This window comes from Pogonomyrmex barbatus, unplaced genomic scaffold (genome assembly GCF_055798465.1).
Source record: "Pogonomyrmex barbatus isolate J1 unplaced genomic scaffold, ASM5579846v1 scaffold6, whole genome shotgun sequence".
In the NCBI taxonomy this organism is placed as follows: Eukaryota; Metazoa; Arthropoda; class Insecta; order Hymenoptera; family Formicidae; genus Pogonomyrmex; species Pogonomyrmex barbatus.
In genome coordinates, this window is record NW_028297160.1 from 3,629,308 (window position 1) to 3,645,719 (window position 16,412).

A 16,412-nucleotide genomic window follows, 5' to 3' on the forward strand; every position below is an offset into this window, starting at 1 on the left:
CCGAAAAGCGGTACGGACTCGTTTGACATAAATATGCCGGCGGCTATTAGGTATAATGAGTTCATGAGTTACAATGTTTAGCTGCCATTAGTTTTTATAAATAGTCGTGACGTATATGCGAGACTTTTCTTTCCGGTCGAAACATTCTCCACACCTGTACGATATTGCAACAGGGGATAATAGTAGGTTTAGAAAATTCGCAATATGTCGCTGAATATGAGTTATTAGCGCCTGGCATCTTGTTGGAAAATCTTTTTATCTTATTTACAAATTGGTTCCATATTATGTACATCGATTATTACGTAAATTTAAAAGCGGTTGATATTACGAAAATTGTAAAATTTATAATTCTTAATTAGTAATATTAAATATCAGACAATATTAAGCAATAAGTTAATTAAATTATTTTACAATGGCAAACATTATTTAACAATGGCAAACAAAAATATATCATTAAAATGATATCTTTTACGTCATTTAGCTTAATTTAATTTAAACATAAATTCTTCTTTAAATTCTTGACGAATACTAATATCTTTCTATTAAAAGACTTTCTTATAACTTTTTCCAATGATAACTGTGCCAATGAAACAATTGCTTAAATATACACACGTGTAAAACAAAAAATATATTTGATAATAAATAATTCAATAATTCATTCCATTTTTAGAGGATAACTATGATAAAAATTAAACAAACAAGCTAAGCTCATGTGATGCAAAGTAAAATAATAAATAGAGAAGAACGAACAATAAAAAGATATAGCAATGAGAAAAATTTGTTTAAAAGAATTTAATAACAATAATCTATTCGATATAACATACGTTTCGATTTAGTTAGTCTTTTTCGGTGTTTTACATATATAATAATAATAAAAAATAAAAAATATATAAATACTAAGGATGACACACAGTAATTAATTAGCAGGAAACCGTATTAAACGCGGAACAAATAAATCAAAATCGGAGGTCACACAAACAAATGAATAAGTTTTGTTAACAAAATACTAAAAACAAGTCTAGAAGCCAAAAATATATAACAATTAAACCGGAGACAATAAGTATGTGTATAAATTAAAACAAAGAATTGAAAAATAAATTAAGTTACAAATAGGAATAAAAATAAAAAATAATTTGATAACTGCGATATTGATGTGAGAGAAGATCCCGTAGAATTTCGCGATAAACGCGCACGTCGCCACACTGCAGTCACGTTGATTTAATGTGGTTTACAAAACGTAATCCCCGCACGTATCAACGCAACACGCGTGACTGTCGTGCCGAGGAAGAACGAGTGCCTCCGAGCGAGAGGGAAGACGCACGATTGTCGCTCAGCGAGTCGGCAGGCCGCATTATTTAAGACGCCACTGTTGTATGTCTTGACGCATCGCGAGTAGTAAAACCACGGTGTTTTCGTCCCGCCGCGACGAGTTATATTACATTTTCCTAGAGCGCGGCGGTCCGTCGCCTACTCGAGAGCTCGGCGAAGCGCCTTCGCGAAGATCCGCGGCGATTCGTCAAGCGAAAGTCTAAGTCACGCTGCGTGCGCTCGTAATTCTTGATTATGACGCATAAAATACACATTGTGCGAAATAACGGATGCGAAATCGCAGCAACGCATGACACGTTAGACACGCCCTCGTGCAACACGTGATAACTTGTTTAAGATGGAATGCACGAGCACGAGTAAAATATACTCCCATCGGTACATGATTTCTTCAGGTAGTATTGTTGTTGAATAAGAAAAACTTTTAATAAAAAAATATTAATTTTTTTATACAAATATTATCCTTCATTATTATTAATTTTTAATAATTTTTTACCTAATAAGTACGTTATTTAAAATTATACGAATTACACGATTATATTACACAAAATTTTTGCATTGTCGTCAAAAAATAAAACTTAATTGCAATGATTAATTTTTATTTAATTAGCAATTGTCATATGATATACCAATTAATCGTTTAAAATTCGTTATTATATTGTAATTATATGAACGAGATGACAATTCAGAAGACAATTCAGAGATTCAATTCATTTAAATCTATCATTATAAGTTACTTTCACATGTCGAAAGCAATTTTTGTCTCGATTCGTTACACAAAAATTAGATGACCTTTTACACAAAAATTAGATGACCTTTTTCCACATTTACCTGTCACGGTGGCAATAATAAGAACAATTGCGACGACTCGATTGCATTTGAAGCATAATGCCCGGCACGATTAAGAAACGCGCCCGGCTAATCGACAATTTCCTTCTTTCTGCTTTCGAATTACGTGCATGATTGCACGCTGCTGCTACCACAGTGCAGAAACAGATGTAATAAGTGGGAGAGACTGTGGACGGTGCTCGCGTTTTCTCGCAATGAGAGAGCGATAGATGCAAGGTGTATTTGTGACTGACGGTCACCCTTTTGCCAAGCAATGTTCCGACGAATTGAAGAACATACTCTGCTAAAGACAAAAAAACTTTCATTCGCAAAATAATGGATATTATATCAAAGACTTTCTAAAGAGATTTTGAAGAATGGACAATTACACATAAGGCAAAAAAATTAATGCAAAACTTTAATAATGCGTCAGCGTGTGGGTGTTTTCGAAATGGTTTAAGATCTAATAATTTATGAAGTTTTCAGCAAAGAGCTCAAATAAATTAAAGTAAAATTAATTTTCTACAAATTTTACACTTATTTTACGAGTTCTTATTTTTCAAATTATTTTTATTTGAACAAAAATAACATATGCTATAATCTAAAGTACAAAATTGCTGAAAATTATTCTCTCGGGTTGGAAGTCCAAAGATGAAATTTCATTATCTTCATGCTTCTGTACAACACGGAAACTCTGACTGCCGTTGCGCGCCTCTGGTCGTCATAATTTTTAAATATCGTTAAGGAAATTACGTATCGGTCGCTTTGTGTATTTCGGACAACTCGTTGGAATAGCTTTTTATTATCACCTATTTCACTCTCTTCGGGACAATATCCGGTATCGCCCGTAGATTTTATCTCTCGTGATGTAGAAGGTATATTTATACAAAATGGAATACGGTAGATACCGCGTGCCAATCCAACCGTTCCACCATCCTCACCAGCAACATCCAGAGCATATTTCATGCCCGATCTTTTTGCCACTTTCTTGCATCGCTCCTCATTACATTGTCGCTTTAGGGACTCGCTTCCTGGTTCTGCAACGTTGTTACTGTTCGAGCAATCTTACCGCGATCACAATAATCTCCGCCCACGATCTCTCACGATATCCGTTAGAGTCGAAACGGTTGTGCGAACGCGAGGTCTCGCGCTTGTCGCTTCCGGGCGAAATTCTTTGCAACTCAACGCGCCCAACGGACACAATACGATGAACGTCACGATCTTGGGACCTGGCAGGCAGGGGATCGAAATTCCACATTGTCCGTGCAACAGTCCGAGCTTTCGGTACCTACTTGCCGCATGGATGGCTTTTTGACGATAGCCTGTAGCGTCGGGCGCGGTTTCCGGTACTGCGGTCACGTTATTTCGTAAACCGAATGTTTCCATTTATCATTGTTTACTCAAATTTCCATTCGGAAATTGTCACATAATTATTTTTACTGGTATCCCAAAATTAATAAAAAAAACCTGATACTCCGAGTTACTCTTGAGTTTAAAAAAATAATAAAGAAACATATGACTTATTATAAATAGAAACATTTTAAAAGTTTATATTGTTATCTTAGCGTTCAGAGATATTCATAAATTGCTAACTTTTCCACAGGAATTTTAACTTAGAAAACATAGAAGAAAAAATTTTATATTTAATGCATATTTTCTTCTGAAGTCATATTTCGGCTGTTTCCACACAAATCGCGCTGTTGTCCGATCATACGTCATACGTAATTGGATCATTGATCACGGTAAATTCGCATAGGAGAAAGGTTTTACGATTATGGATCCTTGGCTTTATAGCGTAGCTTGCAAAAACGGTTACGATAACCGCTTCTCGTTGAATATCCCAGCGAATACTCGGCGCGACCGCGTGCGCGCGAGTTAACGAAGCGTTCGTAATTCGTAAGCAGCGTTCATTAGGAGTGCGTATGACCAACGCGCGGATTTTTCCTAGAGCGGTATTTCCTTATCCCGATTATCGGCCGATCTAATAGATCTATAATAAGTTTGCTTGCGAACGGCTTGCCCGCGACTTTCACCATGAAAATAGAGATCCTCGGCCACTTCACCCCGGTCGATAATGTTAATTTATGTTACGCAGGATCGGCGAGCAACGAGAATGCGCAACGTGCGTATGTCGGTATTCGGAGCCGCACAAAGACGATAATTTCAAGAATCTTAATCCAAGTCTTAAAAGCGAGTCGGCCGAATCGTCATGCGGCGAGTTTCGCGCGGGTGCCGTACCGGAATGGGATCGAGATAATAGTCTTTCCGTTAAGACATTATCGGTATGTTTGCGTATCAACCGGCTGTTCGGCTGTCGCATGAATGTACAATGTTCTTGTATCAATGTTTCTTGTACCGATACGCCTGATGCGTATCCGTACGTACGCGGGCTTATCTTATCTAAGTAAATATTATAAGAGAAAATGGGTTTATTTCTATTTAATTAATAAACGTAATGAGTATTGGTAAATTTGTTTGATACTAAAATCCTTCTATAATTATCTCTCTCCCCACAATTATGGCGTGTTACATGTATATACCATAGATCGAAATATAAAAAAATGAAGAACTGAATAGAGAAGAGCTTAGAGATACAGCTATGTTTGTAGATTACAAGATAGGGTGCCAAATAAATAATTATATTATCAAGGCGAGAGAGGAAGAAAACGATAATACTCTGTAGCGATATAGCAATAGTACAAGTACAAGTAGTCCTTTCCTGGGATTGTCGAACAAGAGATAATATCAACGTGCATATTTCTATAATTATTGCCGGTGTTCTTTGATCTACCTTAATTCAATTATATTCTCTCCTTCCTATTTTTTTTCTCATTTTGTGTCCCTTGCCTGTTTGTTAATATTACTTCTCTGGTATCGTTGCGAGCGTAAACGCGATCGCCAATAAGCTGATAACGAGATGCCAACGAGATGCACATGCAGGGCTATGTGCGTATACTTGATACGCTTGTCTTCACGACATCGGCAGAAAGAGAGGAAAAGAACAGTAGAACGATTCTTGCTCGAGATATTCACAATTTAAAGGCTTATTTAGAATTTTTCATATAATATCGTTCCAATTTAACACTTAAGAGAAGCTAAACTGCGATAATACTGAATGTATGCTAATGCTTAATATTAACTATAGCAATAATTAAATAAATACACAGTAAAATCTAAAATATGATATAAAATTATAATAAATATAAAAATATTTTTCAAAAAGTATGTTTAATGCCACTTTTATCAATGTGATTTAATTTCGATTTATTTTTCATCTTTTTTCGAAAATTAAAAAAAGATAAAGAGTAAATTAAATCGGATAAAATTAATCCGCATTGATATAAAATGACATAAGTACATTAATATTGAAATTATTCAACGATTATAGAACGTAATTACACACATACACATACACACACACACACACACACACACACACACACACACACACACACACACACATTGCTTTTTTTTTGCATAAGAGCATTTCGTATCATTTGTTGATATCAATAAATTTTCGTATTGGACAAAGACTAAATAAATATTGATCTCGATCTTGTGTAAATTATGCAATCTTCTACAATAAGGGCAAGCATTTCGCTTTCAGTAAATGCTACGCAAAAAAAAAAACTCTCTCTCTTAACTGACCTAAAAGCCCCGTCAACAGACTATTACGTTAAAGGACAGCGCCAAGTAGTAAGCTGGGAAGCAATAAATAACCGGCCAGTACAGCCAATTAAGCGAATTTCGAATGGAACGTGACCGCGCGGGAAAAGGGTTGGACATCATTAGGGGCGCGATGGCGATTAGGTCGACGTCGCCGAGCTCGTCGACTTGTAGGTTCCGGTGAACGGTAGCGAGATTCACCTGCTCCCGATGAAACAGCTGCTACCACTCCGTGCGCGCTTCCAAAGTACGGCGGTGCGGGGCTAATTAGTCCCATCGATGGCCCCAACGTTAATGACTTAGGTGCTGGCCTCCTTCGCCACCACCGCTGCGCGCGGCCTGTGAATTAATCGGGTCTTGCTCCGCTCCGCTTCTAGCAACGCGAGTGATAAAGTGCACGGATAAGAACAGAGGATATAAAGTTGCACCGATGCGATTACCGCGTCTGGTTTTAATAAAGTGTACACACGACTCTCCGAGTTATAAATTAACTTTGCAGATAGAGGAGTAATTGTACAATTAATATCAAAATTATTAAACGATTCTTTTTTTTTCCAATTTTTTTTTTGTTGTATGTACGCATATTTTGAAGATTAGACTAGATTAGACTTAAATTATGAAACTTTCTGCGGTATTCTTTACTCATTTTTCGTAAAAATATACATTATAATATTTGCATGTGTTATAGTATTATTATTTTTACTTTTACAATGTCGTGATGTCCATCCGGCTTAGCGCACGTAGCGTAGCGAAATGAATTTTAATTCTTTGCATGTATTAATTGCTTTTGAAGGGTAAACAGAGCGTCAAAAGAGCGGAACATCTTACGCACTGATAGAGATATAAATCAGGCAGCGCCATGCGTGCGAGTTTATCCGTGCGTTAAGCTTCGATAATGCATCGCCATGGCGCGAGAAGAGGAGAGAGAGCAACGCCGCTCACAAAAGATCGATTGCAAAACAATTTCGAGCAAATAGGCGCGAGTATAACATCCGTTTTTCAGTTTATCGTCACGCGGACTCGCGTTGCGTTGACCCGGTTGCATCCTTGCACCGCATTTCTGAATGCATCGGTCGCAGGCGTTGCTATGTTGGCGAGCCCGGCGGAAGAAATTAATAGAAAACACATTTACATCTCGCGTGTAGGGCGAGGGTGATAAACGGCTGACCATTACGTAGTATACATAAAGTTAAGGAGGCACTACTCGAACCTGTTCCCCCGCCATCGTCTCTGTTCCTTCGCTTCTTCCTCGATTACTCGTTACAAAGAATCTCTCCTACTCCTGCGCCATGGGGATGCTACGTCTTGAAGTTACGCGAGTACTTGTTGCATATATTTTGCATCTATCGTCCCACTTATCACGTCCCACTTATCACGCATTTGACAATTCTTCAATTTCAGGAATAAAATCATATTCAAATTAAAATTTCTGTTTTTTGAAATAATTGATCGATCGCTATTAATTAAAATTTAAAGAACTAGAACACCTATTAAGTCATCTAAAATATATGCTATATATTCCAATCTTTACTTTCCTTCATTCCTTCCTTCTAATCATACTTTTTTCTATTTTGTCGAATAATTGAATTACAACGTCGCTAGGAATATGACATATAAATGACGTAATAAGCCTATATATGACAATGATATGTGACGTAGGTAATGATATTCAAGCAGCAGCGAGCTCCGAGCGATAATAAATTCTCTTTTTCTCTGTCGCGAACTATATCTCAACGTCGTAACGCAGGCATTAACAACAAGTACAAAAACTAAATCGATTAGCTTCGGCCATGAGTTAAAAAGTATGTATGTTGCGTAACATTTTTGCTTGCCGTCCGCTCGGCGTTTAGACCGATAGTGTTTCTAAGCCGCCTGTTTTACACTATTAATACAATCATTTGTAAACGCGAACGTCGATTGTGCATTAGCATATAAAGTTTTCTTTTTTTCAATCTCGTTACACACCGGACAGACTCGTATGCATAAATGCGGGACGAAAACCGATCGCGAGATTCTCAAGAGCGTACCGAACCTATAACCTCTGGATCAATTAATCAAATTCTTCGATGGAACTTTATGAATTCCATCTGCGTGCACGTCGGTCTTTTGCTAACCACACGTCGATGATTAAAAAAAAAAAAGCGTCAACAACTAAATTAGTAATTTCTTACGTGCCGTAACAGTTCTATGTCGGCTTCAAATTGTTTTTGTCTCTTTCATATATCATTGATAGACGCATGCTAATGCTCCATCTCTCTCTCTCTCTCTCTCTCTCTCTCTCTCTCTCTCTCTCTCTCTCTCTCTCGAGCTTTAGCAAAAATCTACAGAAAAAAATTCATTTCTATACACGCTTGCTTGTAAAGACGGTTTTATAGCCAGATTTATAGATAAAGCGATTACGTGCGGATATTGGACGATAATATACGCGACGCAGGCGCAGGTGAGATCGTTAAAAAAGTATCCTTTTATAGTAGCGGGCTTCCGCCCTTTTCTCAAGACATCTTTCAGGCACCCTATAAACTCGACCGGGCACTCGAGATCGTTCCACACCTGTGAAGGAATGCCTATCGGCAGCTCGGGTGGACGCATATTTTCAAAGCGGCCCCAAAAAGTCTCCCGAACACCTACGCATCGGGCCCGGTTGTAGGTTCTAGGTCGATTAAAGTACCGGGCGATGTAACAGTTTGTCGAAGATGGTTTCTCACGGTGGAATTGGGCGTCAGAACCGGGCGCAGAAACCGTCAACGAAGGACCGTCCGGACGTGATTAACTATCCCGGCTATCCGTAATTATCTGTTGATGGCGAGGAAAAAGGAAAAGGTCCCTTTTTTTGCTTTCCCCTTGTTATACAATGCACGTTAATTTGGCGTAGGCGGTTACGAGAACTTAAACTTGAAATTACAATCATGCAATGTGAAATTACATTTCTATCAAAACGCTATTCCGTCAACGGGAAACGATGACATGTTTTTGTATAATTCTTTGTGATTGTATCAGGCATAATGTTGGTTATGATTTCGACTAATGTTGCATGAATAAAATAATTATTTTAAAGTACGTATGCATATAATACATAGCACATGTTATGATTCTGATTTATTATTGTCTAATTATATTATTGTAGAACATAATGAAATGGAGAAAAATTATTTAAATATTATATATGCATATTCATAAGCAAATATAATAAATATTTTTTATAATAATGCAGCGTATAAACGTGTAAAATGGAATAAAACACGATAGGCAACTTCATATTTTAATGAATAACTGATTATCAGTTAACTAAAGGAAAAAAAAAACAATAAATTGCTGCGTTAATGGTGAATAAATAGCATGATGAATTGTTTCTGTAGTTATATATTTTTCTACATAACTTGCTGTGCAACTTATCATGCAATAAAGTGTAATGTGTACAAGGCCCTAGAGTCTTAACTTATCGATTTGTGCGCTCGAAAAATTCCTGAAACCAACGTTATACTTCACAATTCTGCGTTCACCGGACTTATCCCTATTCCCGCATCCGTCCCGTCGCGAGAGCAAAGTCGGAAAAAAAATCCGTGGTATGCGTTACACGATAATAGGTAGTTAATCGCAAACGAGAGAGGTAACGTCGTTGGTGGCGGCCCGGTGGCGCACGTGAGGTATATCGAATGCGCATTAAATAAAGTTATCCGAGGAGGAGCGCGAGGGCGCGGTTTCGAAGTCAAGCTTCGATTTCCACAGTGGTTTATTTACGGAAGGTACTATCGGCCGGCGCGAATCGACAATACGTATACTACTCGAAACTTTGTTGTGCCCGGCATTACCGAGCCAAATAAACGATTCCGCCAGAACCGCGCGCCGGAATCGCCTCCGAGGATCTTACGTAGTCCGCGAGTACCGGCACCGCAACAATTATGGATATATCGGGCATGCGTTACCGGCGGCAGCCATACGTCACGGTAATGAGCTAACATATCTCAGTGGTACTGACAGTAGAACCGACTTCCACACGCCACTCTACCTAGGGCGGATATGCAGCCGAGGCCTGCTACCACGGGTGGCGTAATGATTTACGCGTCCCTGTCCCGCGGGCACCGTCAAAACCAATATCGAGAGGGAATTACTTTTAAAAGAGTAACCGCATGCTTTCCCCAAGGAAGTTGCACCGCATCGGGAATTTATGTACTACGTCATGGGGTTACATCATTGTCGATCCTACATAAATCTAATTTACTTCAATTATTGTAATCTCATTTGAACTCGCCGTGCAATAAATGATGTAGCTAAGTCAAGCTATCTAACTTCTACATTTTAAACATAAAACATTTGTTCATTTTTCTATTTTGTTATGTTATATAGATTTCTAAAAAATAAACCTAATACAACTTATACAACTATTATTATAATAGACGAATATGTTATAACTTTAGTCTGATTTATTTTTTATATCAAAAGAATTGCAAATAAAGTTTGAATAAAGGCACAGATATGTAAGAGAATAAACAGAATTAGGCGATTAAAAAAAAATCTCGATAAATGCAACAGCAACATACAAATCCGTTCTCGTGATGCAATATGGAACCGCGACCGATCGTGCGGTTCTTCACGGGCACGCTTCTCCTCCTTCGGGGCCGTGTCCGTTCCGGAGTGCGCGACCCCTTGACCCAGCGAGGAGGACGCGCCGCGCCGTGGAACACCCGTGTGGATAATATATTCCGGGTGTATTCCGAGGGAGAATGGGGGAGGGGGGGCAATTTTCGCGGGGCGGTGTTGCGTTGATTGCGGTCGTTCATCGCGGGTTCGCCTCCGTACCATCTTCTTCACTCACTCCCGTCCTCACCGCCACTTCTTCCACCCGCCTGTGCTTTCCTCCCATTCCCCGTCTGGTTCCCTCTCACCCATGCTCGCTCGTCCGTGGCCATTCTCCACCAGAATCTCTTCGTTCCGCGCCGCGAGAAGCGCGCGGCGGTGCGCGCTGCTACACTCTCGGCTCTAATTTGCGCACAGCGGGAGCGACGCAAACTAATGCACGTTGCGCACGCCGGGAGGGAGTCCGTAGGATCTTTGTCTTCGCGCACTCCCGCGCTAACGCGCATCCATCATCGTGCGGCGGGATCTTCCGTCGGAGAGAGAGAGCGGAGTATTGTCCGCCGCGAGTCGTTCCACCGGAACGAGGGCTGCCCTCTCCTCGGGAGAAGACTCTTCCAATGGATTTCTAGTATTCATCGCTATGTTTATAATAATTCTACGCGGATTAGACGATATTCTACATAATTAGACGTTTTGCATTTAATATGTGAGTGTACGTAATTTTACAGGAAAAATTAAAGAATCGTCAAAGAATAAATTATTATGAATAACATCTAGATAATTTTGCTTAGACTCATAAATGTGATTCATGAATGTTTAATAAAAATAAAAAATGGCTTATTTTCAGAACAATTTTATATTATTTCTCTTAAAATATTATTGTACAATAGAGATATGTTTCTCTATGTATTATAATATTTGTGCGCGTAATATCAGTCATTTAAAACATGTTTTGATAGATTAAAGATATTTTATAGAGAGAATTAAAAAATTAAATATTATGTTATCTTAACACAAAGAGAAATACACAAGCGACAAAAATATCTATTATTGCTTACATTTATGCATTTACGTGCATCAGATTTAGCGCGAATATTAGTTTGGATGGTACGTCAAGAAAAGACAAGGCCGATAATAATACCGGGAAGTAATAGCTGACAATATATTATTATCGGATAGATCGGCAGTTGTCATGTATAATGATGATGATAATTATTCAGAAAACAGTATAAATTATTATCTCTCGACGTACCACACGAAATAACATTTCTACATCTTACTTTGGCGAAATAATAAAATTAAAACTTTCAATGGATTATCTTTTACATGGAAAAAATTAGTTGTTAAAAATAGCAATTATGTTTAATTGAGTACACATCGCTGACCTTGAACAGAGACATTCACAGAGACATTCACGGAGAGAATCCTAAATGAAGCTTCTCCAGACAAATCTCTGGTTTTAGAGTCAGAAAACGATGGCCCTGAAGGCAATCTACTACAACGAGAATCCTCGCTCTTCAGCTTTTGAATCTCAAGTTTCAAGGTTCGGGTAGACAACCACCTGACTCGAAGCTCGAGGGGGTAATCAAACGCACGCAAACCGCGCAGTTTAACTTCGTTTTCGATTTTCTTCCAAATTTCCTTGTCCGTAGTTGACAGAGATCGAAAGTTTTGTAGGGATCAATAATGTGATTGTCGCTATTATTTTGTCGTATCCGTTTCAGTTCTTTGAGAAAAATTAGTTACTCCTCCTCCCTTTTTCTACTTAAAAAGAAATTTTGGAGAACCAGCATGCTACGACAGAAATATACACATAATGATACGCTGATCAGAAGTTGTAATGTAACATAGAATGAGGATGTAAAGAATGATTTCGAAATTCCATGCTCGATTTAATGACCGTCTTCGTCATTGAGACGCCACGGATAAACCGCGAACAAGTTCGAACTCATGTCGCTTCGTAGAAGCTCGGATCTACGATCTATAATGATATGCATATGAATCAACCATATGTTCGCAGCCTCATTTGTGTCAGTCTTCGCATATGTTGGCGCACGCATCGTTTTTCTTTCGGCGTAAGAGTCACGCATGCAGTGCGGTCGGACTTCCAGCTCGCCGATCTCGCAGATTTAACCAAGCCCTCAAGGTAAAACCCTTCGAAAACGCCCCGCTTTCTTCCGAAGAAATTTCGCTCGCTCGCTCATTATATCTTCCGTTATTTGACAGTCTGTTCGTCAATAAATCCTATTCCGTTTTCGATATAATAACGTTCCGCGTGTACGCGCGAGACGCGTATCACGTATCGATTTTGCTTAAAGATACTAAATGAGAAAAATGCTAATAGAAGATTGTTGCTAGAGATACTCTTGGCAATGCGATTAAACGCAATGATAAGCAAAAATGGCGTTAAATTTTCTTCGGAATCGTGCATCGTAAAGTGATCTCTCCCTAACGTCGACACGTATTGGGTATCTTTAGCTTCTAATTTTGTATCGCGTACGCTTATCGACTTCATTTACTCAAATAACCAGCGGCACGATCAGTGGTACGATCTTTTCAATAATCAGCAGCTTACGTCGTAATACGCGATACGCAAAATGCGATTAACGATATCAGCTGCGCGGTGTATTAATTGCAAATTTTGCAACGCCTCGGTCGAATTTTGACGCGCGTCGTTCTCGCTCTCTCTCTCTCTCTCTCTCTCTCTTAACTCGATTTTCTCATTAAATGTAATCGGGCATATTCGCGTGCAAAAGCACGCGCACGGGGCACACCGGTTCATTACGACAACTATTTCCTTTCATGCCCCGAAGCAAACACACGATAAAGCAAAAAATGCTAAATATCGATACGTGCAATTTGCACGGAAACTGCACCGGTATAATTACGCGGCGCTGATAATACAAATGGCTTTTTTCCCTCCACTCTCGTCGGACGACAAGACAGCTGCCATCCTCGCGCAGCGAAAGAAGCGGGCGAGCGCTGCGCTCACGCACGCACACGACGCGACGTCGTGTGCATTCCGTTTGATCGATCGATCCGCGGATCGATGGATCTTACGTACGCGAGAAACCATATTTACAAGCGCGCCTCGGCATCGCCGCGCGTTGACGATCAGACTCGCGATAATTAATTACGTCGCCCAGAAAGAAAATGAATTGCTACGGGTAGCAATAACAATGCTTAATGCTGTGGTTCGGTTATCGATGATGCTGCAAAATAAATACCACTTGTCAAAAAGATCATTTATCGGGGATTGATAATTGGCAGATCCATTCAAGCTTGTCCTAGGGTCCTTAATTATTACGGCCTCGTCGGGATATCTCATTAACATGTTATATTTTCGCTCGTTTATAATCTATTATCATCCCGCCGACAATGCAGATATTCTCAATCTTCTGCCACCCGTAAAGAGATTATATATCCTATTAAGATTAATATAATATTAAAAATGGAGATTATTTGCACGGTCATATTTATATCGTTTAAGATGTAATTTCGAGATAAAAAGTTCCAGGGTATAATCAAATTACATAAAAAATATAAGTATATAATCGATGAGCAATGACCAAGACAATTGCGCCTGCTCACGTAGCATTGTCCCGGTAATAACGCAAAACGACGGGCAACAAATCAACTGGCTGCCCACGCTATAAACGTCACTGCTATCCGCGTCAGACGGACGCGCGGAGTAAGCTGCTAATTAATACGTGAAAGTCACATAAGCCGTAGGCAGATATAGAGAAGTAAGATTCTATGGATAAACCATCTGATTAAGATACCAGCGACTAACGTTCCTGGAAATTCCAGAAAGGTGGAAGGAAGACGGGCGAAGCGCGGGATGGCGTTACACTCTCCTCTTTCACGGAGAACGATGCACGCGCGAGAGCTTGGAGCGTAGATTGTATCTCGCATCGAATCACTATCAAGGATCCTAGGATGAGCTTCCGCCTCGGCGACACGCGACGTTCTTTCGGCCCGCACCGTGTCTCTCCAATTACTGGCCTTTGACATTAATTTGTCGACCGGCTGACCAACGGTGGCCGCGCGCTGCAGCGTCACGGTGCAAGAGGAGAGACGACGATCGTTCGTTAACCAGGAAATGGAGACGTCCACGCGTGTGCCCGCGTCGACCCGAGTATATCTGTACGGCGGCGCGCGTTTATCACAGTCGGAGAAGAATAACCGACATTTTTCTCGGTGACAGACTCACGTGGTGGCGACGGCGGCAGCGGCCGAAGAGGTTCCCTCGTCCATCGGTGAATCGCCGTCGAAACGCCCCGCGCGAGTCGACTCGCCGTCGGCTCGTAATCCCCGATGATATATGAAGGGACCTCCTCGCGCAACGGGACCAACTTTTACCGAGAAACTCGGATTTCGAGGCAAGACGCGTCGGCGATACGCGTGGTGATGGCGTTTAAAGCCGCAGAGCTCTTGCCGAAGAGCGGTGCTCACTTTTCATTGTCAGGCATGCGACTCGTAAGAGACAGATGCATCGCAAAAATGTTACTTCTATCTTGGCTAATATTTCAAATAATTTCGGCAGTACGCATAATAAATATCATTATTCCACTCATTATGTGATAGGTTATTTCACATACAAATTTATTAATTTAATTTTATTAATTTCTTTAGTTTTAAATTAGCAATTGTATAAAGATCATATATCAATAATTAGATTTAAAGCAACATAAATTTACTGCAAGATTTTTATATATAAAGTTTACGTTTTTTAAAATATATTTTTTAATTTCATAAGATTTTATAAATCTTTAATCAGATCGAAATAAACATATTACATTGTATATGTAATTTTTCCGGTTTTAGTAATTTTTCTAGTAAAAATATGTTAATAAAATCAAGATTACATTACAGAAATTATATCTTCATTTTTCAGTTTTGATCATCACGAACGATACTTCGACCAAGAAATACTCGTTCTGGATATACAAAAAAAAATGTGTGTGCGTGTACACACGATACAGAGTAGACAGAGCTAACGAGCACATCATGCCATTCACGCTGCGTAAGAACAAAATAAGATGAAAACGGATAAATTGGTAAAAGAAGAAAAGCAAGAAGAAAAGCAAAAGAGGAAGACTTGAATATCTCTTCATGCTCAAAATTAAAATTAACAAATTATTAAAATTCTTGATCGATAAAATATCATTATTATATATAAAATTCCAAATAATAATCCAAAGAGAAAAAAAAATTATTTTACGAATAAAAAAAAAGTAAGAAATTAAAATTACTTTCAATATACAAATATAGTATTATCAGTAACACAATGCTTGTTTTATTAATTATTTTATGTTTATTTTTCCATTTTTTTTTTAAATTCTTAATTGTTCTCAAGGCGACAATGAAATAAATTGTAAAAAGTGTTTATCTTTCAACTGGTATGTAGCAAACGTAAGATACGTAATTCGCGACCCAGTCAGTAGAATGTAGAAAAATAATTGGCGCGAGAACCATAAATATAGCAATCGATCGACTATCGATGATCCTATCGACGATAGAGCGGTCCACCGAACGCTGCCGATCGCTTCTTTTCACTCATCGCGGTTGCAACTTTCATGCAACTGCGTGCACGTTTCTTCTTACCTTTTAGATCTGAAGCAGCGCTATACCCTGCGGTTCGCCGCAGTATCCAATAGTTATATACGAGCGCGTCATTATATCCAATCGATATCGAAAGTTTTGATCGGTTCGGCAGCTGGGAAGATCGCGAGAGCAGTCAGTACGCAGCCCCGATATCTCGCACGCGCGCGCATATCCGATAATACATATATATATATATATATATATATTATATATAGACGTACATAGAAAAGATATATCCATCATGCGCGAGAAGGAGACGTACGTGGCGATTGAGAGACATGTGGCGTCGAGATACATCCGCATCGCATGATTATCTGCCCACATCATTCAGCCGGGGCCCCGGCACGGCTTATCCTTGCGTAGGATATTGGTTTTGAATCTGATAACCGCCATTAAAGCGGCTTTCAACC

At 39.3% G+C, this 16,412-nt stretch overlaps 2 pseudogenes; both read left to right on the forward strand.

Moving 5' to 3' along the window:
- The first annotated feature begins 7,097 nt into the window (after window positions 1-7,097).
- Window positions 7,098-8,590, forward strand: LOC148935102 (uncharacterized; annotated as a pseudogene).
- Window positions 8,591-9,585: 995 nt separating this feature from the next.
- LOC148935103 (uncharacterized) lies at window positions 9,586-11,223 on the forward strand (annotated as a pseudogene).
- The last annotated feature ends 5,189 nt before the right edge of the window (window positions 11,224-16,412 follow it).